This window comes from Piliocolobus tephrosceles, chromosome 9 (genome assembly GCF_002776525.5).
Source record: "Piliocolobus tephrosceles isolate RC106 chromosome 9, ASM277652v3, whole genome shotgun sequence".
NCBI classification, from domain to species: Eukaryota; Metazoa; Chordata; class Mammalia; order Primates; family Cercopithecidae; genus Piliocolobus; species Piliocolobus tephrosceles.
The window spans coordinates 122365175-122391942 of NC_045442.1; positions in this window are offsets into that span (position 1 = coordinate 122365175).

Below are 26768 nucleotides of genomic sequence, written 5' to 3' on the forward strand. Positions count from 1 at the left end.
TAGAGATGAGGTTTCATCATGTTGGCCAGGCTGGTCTTGAACTCATGACCTCAAGTAATCCTCCCACCTCAGCCTCAAAAAGTGCTGGGATTACAGGTGTGAGCCACTGTACCTGGATAGAAAGAGAGGTCAATTCTTTGGATAAATTTTTTAGTAGTGTAGAAAGGATGGACGAAGGTTTGGTTTTATTTCGTCTTGCTTTTGGAAATTCTTGCTTTTGGAATTTTTGTTCTTGGAAAGAATTGCTAACAGCAAGATGGAGAAAAGGAGCCCTTAGAAAGGGAATTGTTAATAATTTGGGAGATAAAAATATTTATTAAGTAAGAATCCTTGGAAGGGAGTACTAGTGCAAGTTGGAAATTTTACAATTTCTGAATCAAAATTATATCATATTCCTCAAAATTTGGAAGCAATATCACATGGAGTGAATCAACTATAATAGTTACCATTAATTGGTGTTTATAGGAGAAAACATTGTGAATTACTTCCCAATTTATACCTTTATGAGAAGGAAAGGTATGAAAGCATTTAAATGAACAATATTTCTATGACTTTGTAAAGATACAGTCAAAGCTACTTCCACTCTGCCAAGTAATTCTCTTATATAAAGTTGGTCTTTTCCATTGACTTTGTACATTTCCATTTATAGGTTGTAACAAGTGTTTAACTCAATACTTTTCAGAGATCTCAGAACTAAATAGATGTGTCATTTTTCAATTATTGTCACATTTTTCTGGAAAATTTATCACCCACTCTTTTCAAAAGATATTTTATCACTTTTCATCTCTTGTTAAATTATTCGAATCACCTCTTTCCCAACATCTCTTCTATTCCACTTCAAAATACTGATAACTTCTAGCTTAAATTTTATTGAAAGAAAGATAGACAGAAGTCAGAAGACAGGACCTCCTTATCCTTCCACTACGAAATGTACATCGATACCCACCTTGGCTCCTATCACTCCCTTGCCCAAACATTCTTTCTTTCTGATTTCCCATATTACACCTTCTCCTGACTTCCCAGTTACCAAAATGACCATTCTCAGTTTCCATCATATTTTCCTGTTCTAAATACTTGAGTTCCTCAGGTGACTTACTTATCTATTTCTGCTCATATCTATTTCTGCACAAGTTATCCTGAAACAGAAACATAAAGCAGCAAACATTTATTACACCACAGTTTCTCTGAGTTGGAAATCCAGGTGGAGCTCAGTGGGAACCTCTGTTGGTTGGGGCTGAAGGCTCATCTGAAAGTTCAACAGGGAGAGAGTCATCTTCCTAGCTTATCTTCATGGCTGAGAAATTAGATATTCACAGGTTGGTGACTGGAGACCTCGCTCCAGTTCTTTGTGATGTGATTCCCTCCATGGGATAGCTAATAAAAGAAGTACACCAGACAGCAAGAAAGAACAAGCAAGATGAAAGTTGGCCTTTTATAGCTTAATCTCTGAAGTGACATCCCAACACTTTGCTGTACTCCATTTGTTGGAAGCAAGCCAATAAATCCAGACCTTATTCAAGGGGAGGAAATTATACATGAGTATGAATATCAGGAGTCAGGGGATCATTGGAAACTATTTTAAAAGTTGCCTGGCACACCACAGCTTGGGCTTTTGTCTTTTTCTAATTTTATCTTCTCACTTTACTTGACATGTCTGTTTAGTGTTCATGAGATCTCAAAATTAACATATTCAAGCAAAATGTTTTATAAAATATAAATATATATCAGCACCTTGGTCATTGAAAAGCCTTTGATTTTTATACTGAGTGAAATTGTATAGTTGTGGAATATTTTCAGCACAGAAGTCATAAGATTTTTTCTTTTTTTTTTTTTTTTTTTTGAGATGAAGCCTCACTCTGTCACCCAGACTGGAGTGCATTGGCACGATCTCAGCTCACTGCAACCTCCATCTTCCAGGTTCAAGCAATTCTCCTGCCTCAGCCTCCCAAGTAGCTGGGACTACAGGCACGCACCACCACGCCAGAGTCATTTTTGTATTTTTAGTAGAGAAAGGGTTTCACCATATTGGCCAAACTAGTCTCAAACTCCTGACCTCGTGATCTGCCTGCTTTGGCCTCCCAAAGTGCTGGGATTATAGGTGTTAGCCACCGTGCCTGGCCAATATGATCTTTTTTATAATTTAAAAAGATTCCCTCTGGGATGCCTGTTGGAATTAAAGTATAGTAGGGGAGATGAAAGTAAGGAGACAGATTAGCAGACTACAGCAAGGATTCAAGCAAGAAGGGACAATCAAGAAGACAGGATGGTAGCAGTGAAGATAGTAATTAATGGTTCAATGGTAGACATACTCTGAAAATAAATGCAATATGATGGTCTGGTGTTTTGGACAGGAAGATTAGAGAAAAACAGGGCTCAACAATGTTTCCAAGGCTTTTGCTCTGCCCAAAGTAGAAAGATGGAGTTTTCATCAGTGGATATAGGGGGGGCTGTGGATGAAACAGGTTTAAGAAAGAAGAATGAGAAATAGGTTTGGGGGAATATATATGGCATCTCCATCCTCTCAGGCCAGGCAATAGAACATTGTTCCTGACATCTCTCTCTCCCTCACCTACGACATCATTCTATCACTTAAATTCTACCAACTAACTTCAAAATTAATGTTTCCTGGATGACTAAAAGAGTCTCTCAATACGCTTCTCTGCTTCCATTCTTGTTCTGTTGAAATCCCTTCTCACCAGAAACAGACTAATCCTTCAACACTGTAAATAAGTGCTTGTCCTATCCCTTTCTAGACCTTTCAAAGTCTCCTCACTTCTCTGCAAGTTCGTCTTTTGATCTGGTAGCTCCCTCCTTCACTAATCTGATCTCAAGCAGCTTTCTTTATTTCTGAGTTTAGTTTCAACAACACCTGGACTTCCTTTAGTTCCTGGAATTCTCTCGCTCAGAAGACTTTTCCCACAGCTCTTTGCTTGACTTAGTTCCTGGTCAACCTTCAGGGGCATCTTCCAGGACCACTCAATCTTACACATTTTCTGAATGCTCAGCCTTTTTTTTTTTTTCTTCGTAGCACTTATAATTTGTAAACTCCAGGTGATAAGAACTAAATCTATTTTGTTATCCACCTACTAATGCCTAGCTAGCACCATGCCCAACACAAAATACTCTGTCAATAACTTTGGCAAATAGTAGAATTATCATTCAAAGAGGATATTCAAAAATCTTGATACAATTTTTTCTGTTACTTTTAATAAATTCATCAACTCCAATCAGAATTATCTTTGATGTGGTCCATCAATATGGATTTTATCTGTGTATGTTGTTCTTCTGTTCCTTCTAGTTAGCCTTTTTTTTTTTTAAGAGTGTTGAGAAAAGTTTCTACAGAAAGATTACACTTAATTAATCTTTAGTGAAGTTGAGAAGATTTACCTTGTAACAACAACATCTAGATTGGTTGTATCTGGAGACTGTAAGATTGAGTATTTATTCAGGTTGGATTATTTTAGAGTCTCATTTGAGGGTCTTTTTTGAGATTAGGAAAGAGAGAACTGGGCAGAGAATGTTGTTTTGTCATGGAGAGATGATGTACCTTCAGGTATTCTCGTTAATAATAGCCTAGTTGTGCATATGCCACGAAAGAAAGCTGTGAAAAGACATATCTGACACTCACATTGAGATTGCAATCTTCCAGCTGATGTTTCTGTTCACAGTTTTTATAAACTTGAGAAAAGAAGTGATAACCCTGAAATGAATCACCATACTAGTGACATTCTAGTTCAAGTTGAATGGGGCTAACAAAATGTACTCTTTTGGGGCCTGAACTCCATTTAACAAATAATGAAACCACAAAATGCACACAAACAGACATGAGAAACATTAACCCTTTGCTACCCAGGAAATCTTTGGTAAATATGAAGTGTGTGTGGGTGGGGAGACGGGGTGTGAAGTGTTATGTAAAGTGTGTGAAAGTATGTACTTAATCTTCTGCAATAGGAGTTCTCTTGGTGTCTTTAGGAGAGAGCTGCATTGTAGAAGGGATTAACTAAATTGTATTACCTTATTTGCTGTTTGCTTTTAAATATTTTTAAAGTAGAAGAAAATCCATTTTTTTCCAGGTCTCATAGGTGTTTATTTCAAGACACTGCCTTCTTTCAAAGAACAGTAATCACTGACTCCAATTCAGTTAGTTAGTTTAATGTTTTGTTTTCTTTTATTTTGTTTTTGTTTTTTTTTTTTTTTTTTGAGAGAGAGTTTTGCTCTGTCACTTAGGCTGGGGAGCAGTGACACGATCACTGCTCACTACAGCCTCCACCTTTCATGTTCAAGTGGTCCTCCCATCTCAGCCTCCTAAGAAACTGAGATTACAGGCATGTGCTAGCATGCCTGGCTAATTTTTGTATTTTTTGTAGAGACGGGGTCTTGTTATGTTACCCAGGCTGGTCTGGAGCTCCTGGGCTCAAGTGATCTTCCCATCTCAGCTTCTCAAAGTACTGAGATTAAAAGCGTGAGTCATGGTGCCTGCCCTATTTAATGTTAATGTTGCCAATGAGTCATTTCAAACAAATATTTGGGGATATAAGGAAAAAATGTAGAAAAGGCATGGAAAGGAAAGAGTCAGATTTAAGTATATGTTGAAGAACAATATCAGCAAGAATGTGGCAAGAGGGGAGATGGGGAAAAAGAAAAATCTAAGGGTATCATTTATATTTTTAAAATATTCTCCATTTTATATAATAAAAATATATTTGTCCACATCCTTATTTCCCACATATACTCTTTAAAATATTTGTAAAGTGAGTGAGAAATTTCCACTCATTACTATGAAAAATTATTTGCTTTTGACTTGGACTAAGGCTCAAGCTGATAGAGAAAATAGAAATTGTCACTAGAAATACCCGTTTTGTTTTTTATTTTACTTATTTCTGATCTCAATGTGACAAATTGTTTTGTTTCTTTAAACTGATGAAGTTCTATTTTGTATGTGCAATGATAACATTTAAAAAATGATACAGTGAATAGAATATAGAGAATTATACTTATTTCCACAGCTTTAAAGTGGGAATAACCTGATGCTGCTTAACCTGATCTTAACATTAAGTTTGAAGGAAGATGACTTATGCTATTGAAGCTGCTCTGTGTTCCACCAGACATAAATTCGAAGTACTTTTCACTGATGAATTGACATCACTTGCAAATGGCTATCAATAATCCAGATAATATCAATTTGAAAAACCACTTATATCACAGAGTTGTGACTATCTGGATTGAGATGATAATTATATGTGTATTTAAATACATAAATCATATTTGTTTTTAATGAACCGTAGCTCTTTCACATATTTCAAAATAATACTTTTTTAGTACCGTTTAGGAAGTTGATGAAAACTTCTGTTTGATGCTTAATAGCATCTTCTTTAATAATGGGACTATATCTATTAGCACAATCACAGGACCATGTCCATTTGATTAGCAACAAGTTCTATCTCACAGAGTCTGGATGACACAGTTAAATTCAGTAGGGATTAATCTCTGTACTAATCTGAAGAAATATTTTCTTAGCAAGACAATAAACAATTTTAAACAAAGGGAAAGTTAAAATTCTTAAAATGATACTTGTATGCTCTCATTTTATAAATTGAAACAATCATTTTGGGAAGCAATTCTACTTACAGAAATGTAGGAAACATTCAAATTATATTTACAAACTATATACTTACATGTATTCAATACAAGATATGTAGAATATTAGATAAATAGATATATTTGATAGTCATAATAGAAAAAAATAAACATGTGACCAAGCTTATCCATGGATAAATGTGCAATATTTGAGTGCATTTGGTGAATATGGTGCACAGGTATGAAAAAATACTTAAGATGTAATAGTAAATGAAATCGGACAACTGAAGGTGTATACATGTTTTGAGCACATCTTTGAAATGGTGGAAAATTACTCAAAAGTCAAACTGATCTTTGAATGTAAAGAGCAGTATGATATTTGTTTTGTCTGTTTTCGAAGTGATATCTAATCTGGTTAATGTAATCATTCAAGTGACTAAAGAAAGTAATTTATGGACTATTTTGTTACTTATAGGTGACTCTTACAGGTGACTATATGGATGACATCTCATTTTATTTTGTAAGAACTTGTTGAGATTATTATTAAGTCCATTTTAAAGAACAAGAAAATTTGAGCCAAAATTGGGAATGAGATCTACTGAAGATCATACAGGTAGTTAGGAGAAGAGGTAGAAACAACCAAAAATTGAATGACTTCATGCCCAGGATTTTTCCTCTCTACAATGCTTAAACATAAATGAGTAACTCATATTTTTAAAGGTATACTTGGTTACAAGCTATTAATATTCTTGGTATCAATTCTTTTCTTGATTTTTAATACCCAAATGATCTTTGTTAACCACAGAACCACTTGAGAAGCAATTCTCATCTCTTTGCCGTCACTTTTTTAGTAGAGCAAAATATCATTATTTAAAAAGCATAGATGAAAACCAAAGCCACAAATGAGGACACAGGACAAAAACTAACAACTGATGCAAGTTAAATTATTAGGAAACTTAAGGTAAACAGTGACAATATGTATTGTCTGATTGAATTTAGTCAACTGAATTTGGTTTAGACTAACCGACAGGAGAACTCCTGAAATGAAGAGATATACTATGCTAGTATATATGTTATTATGTTAGCAGTTCTGTTGTATGTTTGGATTTAGATAGAAATGACACCTATCACCCAGCATTCTTTGACAAGTTTGTGCAGCTGTTTATGCTACTGACCTGATTTCTGAATTTCTTCTGACAGTATCACCATCCGTAGTTGTTTGTCTTAAATGTTGGTGATATTATTTATTACTAATGCTTGGGTAATATTTTTCAATATTTCAAACTCTACTTGTATGTTCTGAAAAATAAAAATCAAATAATATTTGTTTTTGTATTTTTACTATACAACACACAGACAGAAAACTTCCCAAAGCATCTATATAGTTTATTGTATAATGATATGGTGAATACCCTTGTAACCATAAGCCAGCTCGGAAAAGAGACCTTTGCCGGCCACCCCAGAGACCCACTAATGACCCCATTCTTATCACCATGCCTCCCCTGATTACTTCTCAACTTCTACAGAAAACACCTCCTTGCATTTTAACAGATTGATCACCCACGTCTTTATCCCTAGATTCAGTACTTTAACTTTATATTTTCTTGTCAGTTGTCTTTTTAAAGTTCTCTTTTAATCTTCAGGTTTCTCCTCCATCCCTTTCTTTTCCTCATAAATTCACTAGCTATAGGCCATTTAATCTACAAAAGATTTGGTAGTATGGATTGCAGTGAGAATGACCCATATTGTAAGAAACACTGTGGGTGCAGTTTACTATGTCCATTTGCCCTGTGTATCTCCTCCAAATGGGTGGCTGCCTCCTAAGGCTTGACCATATTCAAATTCTGTCTTTTACAAAGACTCCAGGTGTTTTCCATTTTTCTTTCTTTCACGTGGAGACGTGAAATATCTGTGTGTCTCTCTTTTTGTGATTTTAGCAGCAAGTTGTGCTAAATACACCTGACCTTACATCTTATATCTATATCTCTTCAATTATTTTGACTGTCTGAAATTCGTCTCCAGTATTCCCTGAGTTCTTATCAATTGATAAAATTATGTTTGTGCCCTTTATCTAGGAGTGTAAACTTCCTTAGGATATAACATCTTTGGTTCACATTTCCTTCTCTTGTGTTCTTAAGCATATTCTTCATCCTTTTTGGTATAAATTTTTGCTGCCAAAACGTCTGATGTTTGTCTATTTTTCTTTGCCCTATAGGTCATTTGCTTTTTTTTTTTTTTTTTTTTTTAATTCCTTAAGTTCTGGGGTACATGTGCAGAATGTGCAGTTTTGTTCCATAGTTATACATGTGCTGTAGTGGTTTGCAGCACCCATCAACCCACCACCTACTACCCCTCCCCTAGGTCCCCACCCCCAAACAGGCCCCAGTGTGTTATGGTCCCCTCCCTGTGTCCATGTGTTCTCATTGTTCAACTTCCACTTATGAGTGAGAACATGTGGTGTTTGCTTTTCTGTTCCTGTGTCAGTTTGCTGAGAATGGTGGTTTCCAGCTTCATCCATGTCCCTGCAAAGGACATGAACCCATCCTTTTTTATGGCTGCATAGTATTCCATGGTGCACATGTGTCACATTTTCTTTATCCAGTCTATCATTGATGAACATTTGGGTTGGTTCCAAGACTTTGCTATTATAAATGGTGCCTCAATAAACATATGTGTGCATGGGTATTTATAGTAGCATGATTTATAATCTTTGGGTATATATCCAGTAATGGATTGCTGGGTCAAATTGTATTTCTAGTTCTAGATTCTTGTAATAGCCACACTGTCTTCCACAATGGTTGAACTAATTTACACTCCCATCAACAGTGTAAAAGTGTTTCTATTTCTCCACATCCTTTCCAGCATCTGTTGTTTCCTGACTTTTTAATGATCACCATTCTAACTGGCGTGAGATGGTATCTCATTGTGGTTTTGATTTGCATTTCTCTAATGACCAGTGATGATGAGCATTTTTTCGTATGTTTGATGGCCGTATAAATGTCTTCTTTTGAGAAGTGTCTGTTGATATCCTTTGCCCACTTTTTGATGGGGTTGTTTTTTTTCTTGCAAATTTGTTTAAGTTCCTTGTAGATTATGGTTATTAGCCCTTTGTCAGATGGATAGATTGCAAAAATTAATTAGAACTTGTAATTTTATTATTTAAAACCCTCCATTGATATTGCATTGCTTGTAGAATTATGGAAAAATTTTCTGCATGATCTAGAAGGCTACACATCACCTGAACTTCTGTGGACTCTTATACTTCCACATATAAATGCCTTTTAATATTCTCCTGCCCATCAAGAATATTCTTAAGCATACCATACCCTTTGAGAATTTTCTCATTCCAATCATGCTGTTACATTGTTCTTGACAATGTATTAGTGCTTGACACTATAATAAATTGTCTATTTGTTTATCATCATTATTATTATTATTATCAGTATTATTTGTTTCTTATAAGCTTCATGAGAGTGGGGACACTTTACTCTTTGTTGTTCCCTGTATCCTAGGGTTGATGGAATTCCCATCATATAATATAAATACTTACTCAACAGATGAATAAATCTGGGTTTGCACTAAGGCTAACAGGCTATCAGTTGAATAATTTCACTATAGGTTAGTTGGCAGGATAATTTAAATTAACACTAGAAATCAAAACCAAAATGAATTAGGAGGAATAATTTTGTCTGGATCAGGATATACTTGACCAATGAGGGAATTCTAGGTGCTTCTAGTGATCTGCTTTGTGAATTTATCTGTCACTGCATGTGTGTGGTAGCAAGCCACTCTGTCAGTGAATGTATTACCTCCAACGTTCCTCACCTTTGCTCGTTTTACATTACTACAAGCATAAAGAAAGGAAATAAAAGAGGAGGAAGCAGTAATTGAAAAGAGGTGAAAGAGAACATGGAAAAGCTAAGAGCAAAGAAAAGCATGAGAAAGGGAACATGGAAGATGGAGAGAGCCCATCAGTTACCAGTCATACCATTTGCCTTGAGGTTAGGTTGCTTATCAGATGAAAAACAGCTGAAGCTGACTTTTCTCTGTGAAGAGCCTTTGTGGGGAGAGATCTCTGTGGCCTGAGTTACTATTATTAATCAACTTGACTTTTCTTCAAGTCATCATATTTTCTGACTCAACTTTTCTCAGGCTTTCAACCTACCAAAGAGTTTCTTAATGAACTAAATAGACAAGATGTGTGGGTGTATCCATGGCTAATTTAAGTACAGTATATGGAACTTTATCATTCTTGTTTTTTTTTTTTTTTTTTTTTTTCCTCAAACTAATAACACCAGCGCACGATGAGGGAAATCTACCTTGACTGCAGAAATATTCATATTTTTAAAAACACGAGGGGAAATACCTGCATAAGGGAATTGTTGAGCCAGATGTAATTGCCAACTTAGCACAGACAAGTGCTGAACTTACCAGTTCTAGCAAATGATATTTTTAAAGCAGCGATTTCTTCTGTTTTATGCACAGGACAAATGTGGAGGTCATGCTCATATAATGTTCAGTGAAAATTCTAGTCAATTAAAATAATGTTAAGAAAATAATAATCTATCTGATTTCTGAAGTCTCTTTGAAAACTGTAACATGTAAATAGATTAGTCTTTAACTAAAATTAAATCAACTGTTTAATATTAACTTGAATTAAATGATCTTGAGAAATTGTATGACTTTACAGAATGCCTTCTGAAAAGCCAGGCATGTGATGAATTGATAAGATTGCCAGCATGATGGGTTAATGCACTAGATGGCACTCATTGTATGCCTTTTATGTATTATAAAATCAAATTTAGTGTGGAAAAATAAAGCACCTCACACTTGAAATGTTTTTTATCAGGTATACTTTATGAAATTTCTTTGATATGTTATTTGTAATTTCTTATTACTGTTTTTCAGATCATCAGAAAAAGAATTAATTATAGTCACTTTGATATTAAGTGAATTTCAAATTGAAAAATATAATTCCAGGATTTTTTTTAACCTAAAGAAACTAATTTACTCCAGGCAAGATGCAAAAGTATTCTACTACAGAAGGATTATGTGATTCAATTCAAGTGAAAAGTTCTATACCAATTACATGGTTTTCCATGAACTTTACTTATCAAAAAGATTAAAGTCTCAGAAAATAAATAATTTTTTTAGATTTTTTTAAACAAAGTCTAAACCTTAAAGCATGAAAGAAGTTTTCTGCTTTGCAAAATTCTTTCCTTGTGATTTTCAGTACACAAATTGGGAAAGTGGGAGGAGAAATAAAATCTTGTTATTTAAGGAATAAAGCAAGACTATAAATAAGACAATTTTCAAAATAAACAGTTTCTGTTTAAATTACCTTTAGAGGGAAGCTTCAGTAACTACTGTTTTATTTGAATATAAGGCATGCAAAATCATTAATACTATATATATACACACATACATATATATAGCATTGCTTTAAAAACCTATATATAATAATATATATAATGGCAATACCATATGTATATTATATAAGAGCAATACTATATGTATTATGTATATACATTTATAATATGTGTATATATAGTATTGCTGTTTAATTTTAAAGTAGGGATTATATTAATTTTAGGTATAAACTATATATAAAATATATATACATTTTAGGTATAAAGTATATCTATAAAGTATATACCTACTTTAAAATTAATAAAATATTGATGTTGAGGTCATTCCAGTTAACTATCAACTGGTTGGTTTAATTTCAAATTTTGATATAAATAATTTTAAAATTTTTTGTTACATTCAAAAACAAACATAATGTTCAGGGTACAGTCTTTCTTACCTAAATCAGACATTGTAATAGTGAGTAAAAATTATTAGTGGGGGCCTGCTTCAATTATTTAGGAGTGGTTAAGGTTTGTCCTTAAACTCAGGACATCCAAAGGCCCATAATTAATTACTTGAGAAAAACTCAATACACACAATGGGCTGGGATTTATGAACTTCCAAACAGTGAATAAAATGTGGGCACGCGTGCGCACACACACGGGTAACACTGCGTGGGATTTAACCACCATGTTCTTTCTTATAAAGAGTGAGGTAAAACCCATAGGTTCATAGGAAAGATTAAAATTTTTTTCTATACAAAACTCCCCCATAAAAAAAAAGTTGTACTTTCAGGAGGGGTGATGGTGGTGGTTGAAAAGCAGGGGAGATACTGTGATAGTGGTTTTAGAAGAGGAGGAGTGAAGGCAAGGAGGAAGAGGAGTAAAATTGGCAGCCATATCCACAGGAACATTTGACCTTGTCTTTCTGGATCAGAGATCTCCCCTGACAGGCTACTCTTTCTCTGGTCAGTGTTGCTTCTAAATGAATCCACACTCATTTATATTAGATGGATGAGTTAAAAAATAATAAATAAATAAACAAGTTTAATGCAAAGACCAGATCACCCCTCTGTCTCTCACTTGCTTTCTTGCTCTCTCTCTTTCTCTCTCTGGAATTGCTCATTGTTCAGTCTTTAAAGTACTTATTTTTATTTTCATGGTTTATATTTTGGCTACTGAAGGATCTGTGCAAACATTTCAATGTCCACTGAAAATGTTCTCTACAAAATTCATTCTTTCATGAGTTACAGAAATGAGGGAAAAAGTTCTAAAAGATACTCTAGGTTTGAGTGCTACCTAGAGAATTCCTCCAATACTCAGAAAGCAAATTCTATAACCATTTCCTTTCTCACATTACGTTGCATAGGGTTCTCCCACTTTCCACAGTGCTACATTAAGTTGAGGTTAACTTCCCAAAATAATGTATCTGTCATGTGTAGGCACGCTATAGGGCACAGCGGAGACCTATAGTGTATCAACTTTTTTATCACTTTAAAGAGTGTTCATTTTGTGTATATTACCTTTTGGAAATAAAAAATACTTAAGATATAAGGACCATAAGCTCCTTTCTGCAAATTTGAAAGTATTTAAGTATAAGAAATTGAAAGAATGTACTAACTTTATCTTAGAGACTGCTTTGGTTAATCATTTTGTTTGCATTTTGAAACATGTACAGTTACATCATTCAAGGTAGTTCACAAAATTAAAATTTGCAAGGTAAGTAAATAAGTCAGTCACTCACATTCCTAGAAGATTATTTATTATGTAATAAAGGCCTTTAATTTTTGATGATTTACATACTTTTCCCCACACAGCATTATTAAGTAAACAGTGGGATACCCACATAATTTTAGTTTTCAAAACTTTTGTATGTTAGGTTAATTTAATTTTAGGTTTCATTTATCGTTAGGAAGAACCAACAGACATGAATAAACACATACTGTGGTCTAGGATGAAGGTCACGGACTAAGCAACACGGGTCTTTTTGCAGAACCATATTTGTATGAGAAGGACATTTTTCTGAATCAAGATAGAAGAGACAAATCTCCCTATTGGCCAAATTTGGCAGCAAGAGTGGGCATTATGGTCACCTCACTATGCTGTGGTCTCTACCTAAGATTGTGGACTGTATCAGTGGAAGACATTTGGTTCCTAACTGATACTGAGTAGGTCTCTGGGTGGGTCATCAGCAGCTGAATAAGGAGGTGGGGAAATGTGATCAAGATAAGGACAAGTCTTTAAGGTGGTGATCAGGGAGTGGATGGGGCATGTAGGGAAGAACCCATGGTACATTCAGGGCACTTACATCTCAGGCTGATTTTACTTGTCCACCTTAAGGATAAGATAGATAGATAGATAGATAGATAGATAGATAGATAGATAGATAGATAGATAGATGATAGAAAAATAGACAGATACATAAATAAGAAAAGACCTGCAATCATTTGTTACAAAAATTTACCTCTCCCTTATGGCATGAAACAGGCATTCTTTATGCATTACCTAGTGAGAGGCACTTGCTTTGCTCCTCAAATCCTTTGTCGTCATCTTTTTAGAGTATCCATATGAGTTAGAAATTACTCGTAGTTTAAGGATGAGAGAGCTAAAGCCCTAAGGAATTAAATGACAGAAATGGATCTTTACCTAATAAAATGCCTAATGTAAGATTAATTTAACATGCAGAAAAACTCCTAGAGCCAGTATTTATGCATTTAAATGTATAGGAGCTGTGACTCAGGGAGAAGCTTCCAGAGTGGGATGAGGTTGCAAGTTGGGGCTCAGGATGCTGAATGTAAAGCTGGGATTATAATAGCATTCAGTGGGGTTGGGCATGAATACAAGGGTGACATATTCCCTGAGGATTCCACTTTTTATTTTTTTTTAGTAGCAACACACACACACACACACACACACACACAATGCCCTAAAAGAAAAAACAAAAATGAGAGCTAGAACAGGAAAATGTCCCAGACAGTGATAAAGTACCATGGATTACATATAAGATTGCATTATTTACTGTAAATAAATTCAGATTTCTAAATGTTGAGCTCTTTCCTCAATGGAAATCTATAGCTTAGTTAAAAATCATGATGCTTTCATTTAGTTTATCGACCTCACAGGATGGAAGTGGGGGCAATGCAGTCTGGAGATATAAAATATAACATAGAAATAATCTGTACAGCAACCCCCATGACACAAGTTTACCTAAGCAACTACCCTGCACATGTACTCCTGAACTTAAAATAAAAGTTAAACAAAATTTTAGAAATCCTCCAAAACTATAATTCCACCTGATTTTTTATGTTGTAGAAAAGCTCATGTGCTTTTGACACATTGATTTTGTATCCTGAGACTTTGCAAAGATGCTTATCAGCTTAAGGAGTTTGTGGGTTGAGATGATGGGATTTTCTAAATATAGAATCGTGTCATCTACAGAGACAATTTGACTTCTTCTCTTCCTATTTGAATACCTTTATTTCTTTCTCTTGCCTGATTTCCCTATATTGAATAGGAGTGGTGAGAGAGGTCATATATGTCTTGTGCTGGTTTTCAAAGGGAATGCATCCAACTTTTACCCATTCACTATGATACTGGCTATGGGTTTATCATAAATACTTCTTATTATTTTGAGATATGTTCCATCAATACCTAGTTTATTGAAAGTTTTTAACATGAAGTGATGTTGAATTTTATCAAAGGCCTTTTCTGCGCCTGTTGAGATAATCATATGATTTTTGTCATTGGTTCTGTTTATGTGATGGATTTATGTTTATTGATTTGTGTATATTGAACCAGCCTTGCATCCCAGGAATAGAGCCAAAACTATCATCAGAGTGAACAGGCAACCTACAGAATGGGATAAAATTTTTGCAATCTACTCGTCAAAGGTCTAATATCCAGAATCTACAAGAAACTTAAACAAATTTACAAGAAAAAAACAAACAATCCCATCAAAAAGTGAGCAAAGGATATGAACAGACACTTCTCAAAAGAAGACATTTATGTGGCTAACAAACATATGAAAAAAAGCTCAATATCACTGATCATTAGAGAAATGCAAATCAAAACCACAATGAGATACCATCTCATGCTAGTCAGAATGGCAATTTTTAAAAAGTAAAGAAACAATAGATGCTGGCGAGGCTGTGGAGAAATAGGAATGCTTCACACTGTTGGTGAGAATGTAAATTCGTTCAGCTATTATGGAAGACGGTGTGGCAGTTCCTCAAGGATCTAGAACCAGAAATACCATTTGACCCAGCAATCCCATTACTGGGTATATACCCAAAGGAACATAAATTATTCTACTATAAAGCCACAAATATTCACACATATGTTCACTGCAGCACTATTTACAATAGCAAAGACATGGAACCCACCCAAATGCCCATCACTGATAGACTGGAAACAGAAAATGTGGTACATATGCAGCATGGAATACTAGGCAGCCATAAAAAATAATGAGATCATGTCCTTTGCAGAGACATAGATTAAGCTGGAAGCCATCATCCTCAGCAAACTAACACAGGAACCGGAAACCAAACACCATGTTCTCACTTATAAGTGGAAGTTGAACAATGAGAACGCATGGACATAGGGAGGGGAACAACACACGCCAGGGCCTGTCAGAGGGTGGGGGGAAGGGGAGAGAGAGAATTAGGACAAATATCCAATGCAAATCAAAACCCAGACGATGGGTTAATAGGGGCAGCAAACCACCATGGCACATGTTTACTTATGTAACAAACCTGCATGTGTATCCCAGTACTAAAAACAAACAAACAACAAAAAACCTCACATGCAAAAGTTCAACATTGGGTAAAATTCAAGTTTCTCATTAGTTTCTCAAAACATTTTCTTGGAACTGACTTAATTCTACCCAAATAAGTCACACTGACCAAAAAAAAAAAAAATCACATCTGAAAATTTAGTCACTTAAATTATTCTTGGTAGTAATTAAAGTATTATCATTGACAAATAATAAATTGTTTGAAACTGAAAAACCCTATAGTCACTTTTATAATCTTTGTTTCCCACCATTGAGAAATAGGTTACGTCCAAGCTCTTAACAAATATTTAATAATAATACATTTAAAAACTAGAAAATCACCCAAAATAAAAAGTTACCTCTTAATGCACAAAGTAGCACAAAACGAATAGTGAAGTATTGCTACATGGTCCACTACACCTGATTACATCTGTCAATAAGGATAGTGTTTAATTAGCAGCTTTGTAATATAGCTATTGTTGTTTAAGTATTTGTTAATTGTTGAAAGCTTATCGGTTTTTTTTTTGAAGGGCCTAAATTTTTGCCTTCAAATTTGAACTTTTACTGTTGACATGATTAACCAGCTCTCCAAATAGATTCTCCAAAGATAACTTTTAAGCTAGTTCACATCCAGTTGAGCACACATTTCAAATTAGTACAGTAAAATTACCAGGAACTCAGGCGTTTGCAGTATGAATAGGAGGAATGAGTCAGGATTAATAAGAAACTGACTACTATAGAAGTGGATGCTCAGCAGAGCAAATTCAAAGGTAGAGAGCACTCCTGATCTTCACAGGATAAGTGGACCTGCCTGGGAGATTGTCAATGAACAGCAAGTTTCCTATTTCATTACTCATCTGATTAAGATTTCTTTTCCTCTGCTCCTTTTGAACTCTTTTTTTTTTTTTTTTTTTTTGAGATGGAGTTTCACTCTGTAGCCCAAGCTGGAGGGCAGTGGCACGATCTTGGCTCACTGCAACTTCCGCCTCCAGGGCTCAAGCAATTCTCGTGCCTCAGCCTCCCAAGTAGCTGGGATTACAGGTATGCACCACCACGCCCGGCTAATGTTTTGTATTTTAGTAGAGATGGGGTTTCACCATGTTGCCCAGGGTGGTCTCAAACTCCTCAGCTCAGGCGATTCACCGCCTCGGCCTCCCAAAGCTCTGGGATTACAGGCATGAGTCACTGTGCCAGGCCTCATTCCTTTTTTAATTGTGAGAAAACATAGTAACGCAACTTGTGCCGTTGTTTTGTATGTGCTAAATTTGGACTTCAGCTGTCATTGCCAAATACAATTCATCGGGATGAGACAATATTGAAATGTAAGAAAAATGATTGCAAAAATGTAACAGTAAGAAGAAAACACATATAAACATCCTGTGTGTGATATAATCCAATGTAGGACAATAAATCTATGTGTACACATAATATACATAAAAGTGGCCAGTGTTAAAATTGATTAACATCCCATGATATAGACTCAGGGGAATGTATTTCCTTTTACGCTTATATTTATTTTCACAGTTTTTTTTTTAACAGTGAGCATATATCGTTTTCGTAATCAGAAGAAAATCAATCATTATTTTAATTGAGAATAAAGTTTCAATTAATGCTGTTTGTAGGATTTAGTATTTTCATTATCTTAATTTTAAACTATCTTAAATAATCGTTGTCCCATGTTGTAATTATTTTATCATTTTAGTAGCATACTTCAAAATATCGTATATTTTCTACTGTGGATTTACACCAAAACATCACTAAATGAAAAATACTGCTGATTGCTGTGGTACATTGGAAGTGTCATTTGACAAGCAGATAATTTATTTTGTGTCAGAGAAAAGTTTTTGTTCTCTAAAAACTTCCTTTCTTGGAAAGAAAAGGGAAGGAAGAGTGTTAGGCCTCACAGCTGACCACTTTGCAGACTTCTGCACCAGCTTGGAATCAATTCCAGATACTTGAGTACAGAGCTGTTTATGGTCTGCAAGCAATCCCTTTTTCTTATGGATTTCTCTTTTCTCCTTATATAAAATGTACTTTTAGGCCTGGCATGGTGGCTCACGCCTGTAATCCCAGCACTTTGGGAGGCCGAGGCGGGTGGATCACAAGGTCAGGAGATGGAGACCACAGTGAAACCCCGTCTCTACTAAAAATACAAAAAATTAGCCAGGTGTGGTGGCGGGCGCCTGTAGTCCCAGCTACTCGGGAGGCTGAGGCAGGAAAATGGCATGAAACCGGGAGGTGGAGGTTGCCGTGAGCCGAGATCGCAAACACTGCACTCCAGCCTGGGCGACAGAGGGACTCTGTTTCAAAAAAACAACAAAAAAATGTACTTTTAAAAGTCATATATCCAAATCCCCTACCTACCACGATGTGAACAACTTTCAATTTAATCAAATTACCATTATAATATTTCAAGGAGGGAGGAGTTTCAGTATTTTATTTTCATTTATTTGCCATATAAAAAGAAATGATGGGCCGGGCACAGTGCCTTACACCTGTAATCCCAGCACTTTGGGAGTCCGAGGTTGGATCACGTAAGGTCGGGAGTTTGACACCAGCCTAAGCAACATGGAGAAACCCCGTCTCTAGCAAAAATACAAAATTAGCTGGGCGTGGTGGCAGGTGCCTGTCATCCCAGTTACTCGAGAGGCTGACGCAGGAGAATGGCTTGAAAGCGGAAGGCAGAGGTTGCAGTAAGCTGAGATCGCGCCAGGCCACTCCAGCCTGGGTGAAAGGGTGATACTCGAAAGAAAGAGAGAAAGAGAGAAAGAGAGAGAGAGAGAGAGGGAGAGAGAGAGAGAGAGAGAGAGACAGAGACAGAGACAGAGAAAGGAAAAAGGAAGGGAAGAGAGAAAGAGAGAAAAGGGGAAGGAAGGAAGGAAGGAAGGAAGGAAGGAAGGAAGGAAGGAAGGAAGGAAGGAAGGAAGGAAGGGAGGGAGGGAGGGAGGGAGGGAGGGAGGGAGGGAGGGAGGGAGGGAGGGGAAGGGAAAAAAGCATCCCCATCACATTCTTGTTCCTTCTTTTTCCTTAAGCAGCGCCTTCTCTTATTTCCTTCCCTCTCCTCCTCTCCTCTCTTTTACCCCTGACATTAAAATCTCTCTGTAATTGAGGAGACTCCCTCAGTAACGCACTAGGTAGGGAAATGTGCACACAGCATCATCTCTTATCCTGACTGGCCTACTTGCTTCCACTGTCGCTTACCCAGAGTCTGTTCTCAACACAGCAACCAGCGTGAATCCTTCAACAAGGGCTTAGTAAACAACAGCCCATGGGGCAAATCTGGCCTGCGGCTGTTTTTGTACATAAAGTTTTATTAGAACACAGCCACACTCATTCATTTATGCATCATCTATAGTTGTTTTAATGTAACTGTGGCAGACCGGAGGAGTTTCAACAGAGAACACGTGGACCACAAAGCCTAACTCTCAATATCTGGCCCTTTGTAGAAAATAGTTTTAAATTCCTGCCTAAAACCTTCAGTCATGATCAAGTACCTCTTCTGCTCAAAACCCTGCCATGCATCTTGGAGTAAAAGCCAGAGTCCTTGCAGTGGCCTATCATCAGACCATGCGGGAGCTGTCCTGTCTTATATCTCTAAGCCCAGCTTCCGGTTGCTCTTCCTCCTTCATTCACTCCATTCCAACTGTGAAGACTTTCTTGACCATGTCAAGCAAGCTCCCACTGTAGGGACTTTCTCCTAGCTATTTCTTCTAAGTGGATACTCCTCTTGTAGATTTATAAATGCTAACATCTTCACTTCGGCCACGGTTTGCATGGTTTATTCACAAACATGGTGAATGAATAAGTGTCTGCACACACAGGATCCAATCGGAACTCTTTTCTGGTAACAACTCTGCCATTAACTAATTCCGCTCTCTTGGGAAAACAAACACTGCAATGCTCTGGTTTCCTTATCGATGAAGTACAATGGGAAGATTTGGTGTCTTTTCAGTCCGTAAATTCTTTGAGTTTCTGCTCATTGGTCAACTATCAAACATATAAATCAAGATGTGTTTCTAAACTTCTGGATCTGTTTTATAGAAGATATAACTATGATGATGAAATTAAAATACCCAAAAAAAAAAAAAACCCTGATTGTTCTAATGAGTATACGATACTATTTCTGGATGTGCAAAACAACCCACATGTTTGTTTCAGTTGCATGTGTTTGCTTAGAAACTGATCATTTCTATTGATGAAGAAAAGCAAATGTTTATCTGGTAGACGGAAGGATGGCCAAATATGTATTTCTTCAAATATTTCTATAGGCTACTTGCCACTTGTTTCATTTACTCTTAGTTTGTCTCTGGTAGGTTGATCATAATTTTTTTTAATTAGGTTTTAAAAATTCTTCAGAAAATACAGTTTTTCTGTACAAAGTTATACATTTATAGATAATATATTAAAACCACAAGCTGATTCTAGAACTTTATGTAAAAGCTGTTTGATTTGCTCTAAACCAATGTCTCATTTGTCAAATTAGCAACGTGTATTATATGAAGATTCCTCATGTCAGTTATAATATACATTTGTTTTCATTGATTTAAACTTGGTAAATATTGACTAAGTGCTCAGTACAGTGCAAAGCACACAGTTTTGTCTTGGAAACAAAATGGTAAACTTTCTTGTCTTCCAAAATACATTGAACATCTCTTGTAACAGGAGAGTCTACCAATCAGAAGATACCCTTAGTTCTTTCCTCAGTTAAGGTTCTCTAAAATGTTTTCAAGTAATTCATATCCACCATTAAACTGGAAGGGACCCTAGGAATAGTTTAGGTGTATTTCTGACTATTCAGATCAGGAAATTCTGGCCCAGATATTCAGTATGACTTTTCCAAGTTCACATATTTAGTTAGTGCTGGAAAATAACTAGAAGACAAAACTCCTGTGGTTAGGAGAAAAGCAATCTCAGCTTCTTAAGGGACTGGATATTGAATTTACATTCAATCTGTAGCTACATAAATCTGCATGTGCATTCTCTCCCAAAGACTAAGTGCCATGAATTGTCAATTATACATACAATAAGCTTTTTAAAAATTACTGTTTTTACAACTTTGTCTTTATTCTTCCTTGCAGATTTGCTAAGTGTCTATGCCGTGTGATTCTGCTGTTTGCTTCTGATTTAGCATGCTGAGCTGACTCAAAATCAAACTGTGAATACGGCCTTCACTAAAGAGTACATGTAATAAGTAGGTTGCAGAGTACATTGTGAAAATGCCCATTTAAAAAAGTGATGTTCCTAAAGGCATGGCAATGATGATAAGCCTCATTGCTATTGTGATAAAGATAAACTTGATATGGTTGCTGTTACTAGTGTAGACTGATCTGCCTAGAAGAGGCCATCAGCCCTGTATTGGTGATTTATTGCTGTTCATATCACATTGCAAGCTCTAAAAATTCTCCTGAGTCACTGCTAGAAACGTATTACAATCAAAATAATTTCTAGCAAACTATTGAAAATGGTTTATTCCCCAGGGATTTTTTCTAAAGATGTCATTTGAATCACCAGTCTCCCAATTCTACTTATAGAATCTTCCACTTTCTAACTCTGTTGGCACCCTCTCATTACTTCCTATGGTCAATTTCTCTGCCCATTAAACAAAAATTCATACACACTAAAGAATGCCATCAAGAGGCACGAAGGCGACACACCTAAGAGTGAATCTCCTTTAAAATCTAGTTTTCTTCAACTTCCTGAGAACTGTTGTATAGAGTGATTGTCTCGTGATTGCTATTATCTGAACACAATTCAAAAAACTTAGTTTTTAGGGAAAAAGGCCATTTGGCAGAACCCATTTACTCATGAAAAGTAATTGTGGTCAGACGTATTTTGCTTATATTACTGGCATTCATCTTGAAGTTCTGTAAATATTTATAGTGAATTTAAATGCATGTAAATACTGTATACCATTTCAGCAATTTAATAGGATTCATTTATAGGACATGAAAAAAAATGGACTTAGCTGCTACAGTTCAAAGAACCAAAGATATTTTCATTTATTTTCAAATGTGTATGTTTCAGAATAGTGAGGTCCACATGGAGAGAGAATGTGTGTGTGTCTCTGTGAAGAATGTACTTTAGATGAAAAGTTTTAGATGTTGGTGTTTGAATGGGATACAAAATTGGGAACTTGGAATCTGGGTTAAGACATCTTTCCTGTCCTTGGCATTTTAATGGGAAAATAGAAAAAAAAAATACAGAGTTTTAGGACCATAATAATTGTCCTATTTTTTACTTCATTCTGCCTGTACTAAATAGTCCTGAAGACTATATTTATACAAATGCACACACACCAACACACATGTGTAAAATATGTATATTCGTTCTTGAATAAATTGTGATAAATCCTTTGATTAGTGATTTGAGAAATATTTTAGTTAGAAAATTAATTGAGAGCGGGTAAGGTGGCTTATGCCTGTAATCCCAGCGTTTTGAGAGGCTGAGGTAGGTGGATCACTTGAGCTCAGGAGTTTGAGACCAGCCTGGGCAAAATGGCAAAACTCTGTCTCATATGACACCATTTGTTTAACATATGACATTTTAATGTGCACTTTGCAGTCCCAGTTTTCTCAGTATATGATGTTTACTCTATTTCAAGAAAGAAGTGATCAATTAAGTAATTGGAAAAGTGTATAAGGACTAAAACAAGCAAAATTGAATGAGTTACCTCATATAGCAACATGATAATAGCAACAGGATAAAAATGTTTTAACAGCTTTATATATAATATATTGCCAAGTTCTCACAAGAAAATATGTTAATTAGTGTCATTATACCCAGTTTATAGATGAGAAAATGAGACCTAAATAGATTAAATTAATTTTGAGGATTACACACCTAGCAAATAGCAATGTAGCTACTAATCCTGATTTTAAATCTGCATTTTCCATTTCTGCCCTGCTACTTGATACTCCAAAGGATTTTTGTTTTTTGGTTTTTTTTTTTTTTTTTTTTTTGACAGAACCTCTCTCTGTCACCAGGCTGGAGTGCAGTGGCACAATCTTGGCTCACTGCAAACTCCACCTCTCGAGTTCAAGCCATTTTCCTGCCTCAGCCTCCCAAGTAGCTGGGACTACAGGCGCGCACCAACATGCCTAGCTAAGTTTTGTATTTTTAGTAGAGACGGGGTTTCACCATGTTGGCCAGAATGGTCTCGATCTCTTTACCACGTGATCCGCCCGCCTTGGCCTCCCAAAGTGCTGGGATTATAAGCATGAACCACTGCACCCAGACCTACTCAAAAATATTTTAAGATAAATATTTGACAAACAATAAAAGTATACACTTGAACTTTTGCTAGGATGAAGTAGGGGACATTCAAGAAAACATTTTGTTGAGAAAAATTCTATCAACCAAGTCTTAACGTTACTTGTGTATCTAAATAAGATTTAAAGTCTGACATCAAGTGGCTAAAAATTCCATGGGAAAACTAATAAATTTACAATTAATAATACTACTTCTATGTAACTAGTGTTAGGTAATGTAACATATAAAGTATATAAATACAAAGCAAGTAGATAATAATTTGGTGAAAGAAGATTAAGTTGGGATGTTGAGGTGCTAAGATTTTCTACACAATGCATAAAATTTTACATTAAGAATGATTACTAAGTTGATCTATTCAAACAAAATATTTTTAAATAGCTAACCAGATACTTCATAAGGTGTAGACACTGAATTTCAATATCAGGTATCCAGATCTTTTATCACATACTTTTTTAGCTGAAGTCAAAATATTTCCCTATTGAACTGAATTTAAATTACCTCACGCACAACCTCTAAAATTGTTTTTAATATTCAAAAGTTCTGTTCCTTGCAAGACTGGAATGTGTGTGCACACGCTCTTATATGTGTGTGTCTGTGTATCTGTGTAAATGCAATGAAAAGAACTATAGAAGTTCTTTCTAATCTGAATTTAGTTCCAATACCTACCATTCTGCATTAGCAAATAAATTATTTTCATTTTTATGGTGGGAAGAATGCATGTTTTATAGGTTATAACCTGGAACTCAGTTGAAAATCTTCACCTTAAAGTATCTGGATCCCCCATGTCCACAAAAGGCGAGGCTAAGTTTAAATGATTTTACAGCATAGAAGGGGGTCCCGGTGGACATGGTGGGTGGCTTCTCACACTTTGCAGCCTGCACAGGATGGACTCTGCTGCCGTCCATGGCTCCAGACATCCAAAACACTGGATTTTCTCTGTCAGTCCTAGTGTGCCAAGTTAGCACTGCAAGCCACTATTTATTTTAAAAAGCTGATAATGACCATAGTCATGGGGAGTGCTTTCAGTGATAAATACACTTGAAAAATGCCATTTCCCTGGTTGTCATTTTTGTCTTTTCAGTATTACATAATAGCAAGCATATTCTAGGGAAAGAAAATGGCTGGGTGTTTGTAATATATGTCACTCAATGTTTCCATTCCCATCATGGTGTGGAATGTTTAATTTCTAAACTCAAAGAGCTTAATGACTACTGGTTATTCTCTCTTCTCTACAAACATTACCTGTTCCAGTTGCAGTTCATGGAATTCTGCCCATATAATAAACAGTAATAGATGAATCCCCCTCAGGGTATGCTCCGTTTCTTGGTTGAACAGATAATTTCTAAGTTACTTTTCCACTTAAGATAATATGATTTTATTTGGATACCAGGGCTGCCAAATGTGGGCTTGCAAAGTTTTTTAATTGCAGTTAGTTTTCTAAAGTAATTCCTTTTAGCAAGGCATGCCCTTATCTCAATACTTATCCTTACCCCCACCATTAAAATGCCCTCAGAGTTACTAATTGAAGTACTATTGGACAGAATATTACATTAATAGAAAGAAGATTATCCTTCAGGAAAGAGACAAGACTGGGGGAAAATTAAGAATAGTAGATACTAGTGAAGATTTTATATCTAGATTGTAATGCTGTCCTAGAATGTCCTGATCTTATAATTCAATAGACTATGCACACATATTTCATTTTATAACATAAATGTGTGCTAAAACATCATGAGCAAATATCCATTTCAATATCAATAACTGAATGGGAAAAAAATCACTGATGATTTTAGAAATTTCAAGGTCGTTCCTTCAGCAAAGCAGAGAGTCCCTTTATGTTAATGTCTGTCAACCCTATTCTCTAAAATGTTAAGGTTTCCCCTGCATGAAATTTTCTGTACATGAAAAATACTTGTTCTATATCAATTTTTAAAGTGAAATACTTGGTTTGTATTGTTAAGTATAAAATTGGACAGTATTAAGAAGGGGACTTGTTCTATTGCCCTTCGGGGTGTGGCTAGAAGATGGGATTCAGCCACATCCTGCTACATTACCGTAATAAAACACATACATGTTCCAAATCCAAATGTCGAGAACTCGTCATCCCTTTCATTCTCCCAAAAAGACAAGCTTATAAGTTGAAACATACTCATTTATCAAGTTGGTCCAGAAAAGCTCCCCCAAAACATGTATCTTTTCTGTGGCTATAGGTATGACCAATAACATTGATAATCAAATTCAGATAAGAAATTTGAACTGGGATATGTTAAATGTGAACTGAGATATGCAGAGAAATATGTAGTATCTAGAATAATTATAATCGGTAGAATCTTTATTCTAGAACTAGCTTGTGGCTTAACAATTAAAATAAAAGATTGCTTTAGGAAAGAAAATCCTGGTTTTAGTGAAGACATAAAACAAATATACAGCTACATTTTTAATGAAAATAGCATTCACAAAAGTAGCCCCTCTACATTCAGAGCTAAAGTTTTGCCCTAAGTCAGATTCTCATCCTAATCATTCTCTTCACCTTCTGGAGGTTTGCTCATCACTAGTGACAGCCACTGACAAAAGATGAAGTCCAAAAAAAGATGATGTTCTAAAAAGGATGTCATAAAACTAGGAGTGTTCTCTCGTTAAAGGAGCTATTTGATAAACAGAGCGCTGTGCGTGTTTGCCACAGGAAGTAGCTGGCAGAGCTTTTTTTTTTTTTTTTTTTTTGCACATTATCTGGTACTGCTTCTGGAAGGATTAATGCAGACTTTTTGTTATGTCATGTACATTTTTGATTGTAGTGATTAGAACCATGATTAAATGACCCCACACAAAGCAATAGGAAGAAAAACAGAGCTTGCCCCTTGACTTATATTTCATTTGTTGCTGGGGTTTCTTTGCTTTAAATATGACATAGCTATCTTATCAATAGGTTTCAGTTGTCTGAACCATTTCCACCAAAACATCATTAATACATTGCTAGTGCATTTTTGAAAATTTTACTTTCGTATACTTGACTATGCGATTATCTTAGTGTAAATGATTTTTTTGTAAAATAATTTAGTTGTTAATACATGAACAGATTTTTGCAAAGAAAACAAATTGCATGGCACTGTATCCTCTCAGGACATTCTGAGATGTGATGTGAAAATGATACTCATTGTAACGAAAAAGGTTGAAAATATTTTTTGTAGCAAATATAATTAATTTATTCTACTATGGTGTGTGTGTGTGTGTATATACGTATTGAAATAAAATTATGAGTAATTAACTTTATGACAAGTAACACTAATAAAGCACAGTGGCATGATCCTGAAATCCTAGCATTTTGGGGGATTGAGGTGAGAAGATTACTTGAGGCCAGGAGTTTGAGACTAGCCTAGGCAGCACAGCAAGACCCCCATCTCTGCAATATATTAATAAGTAAATAAATAAACAAAATATTAATTATGTGAAATATTGTTTTTATTATTAGTTTGATTTCCACCAAAAAAAAATATATATAAGGACATTAATTAACCTACTTTTTAATATAATTGGCCATATTTTGTAATACTTTATTTATTTTTATTATTATATTTTAAGTTCTGGGGTACAGGTGCACAACATACAGGTTTGTTACATAGGTATACATGTGCCATGTTGGTTTGCTGCACCCATCAACTTGTCATGTGGAAATGACTTAGACAGAAACACCATTTTAATTGAGTTTTACAGTAATTATTACTATTCAGGGACAAATAATTAATTTAGTGAATTTATGCATTGGAAGTGTTTGGTGTAATTGATATTGAGGAAAGGTACGATGA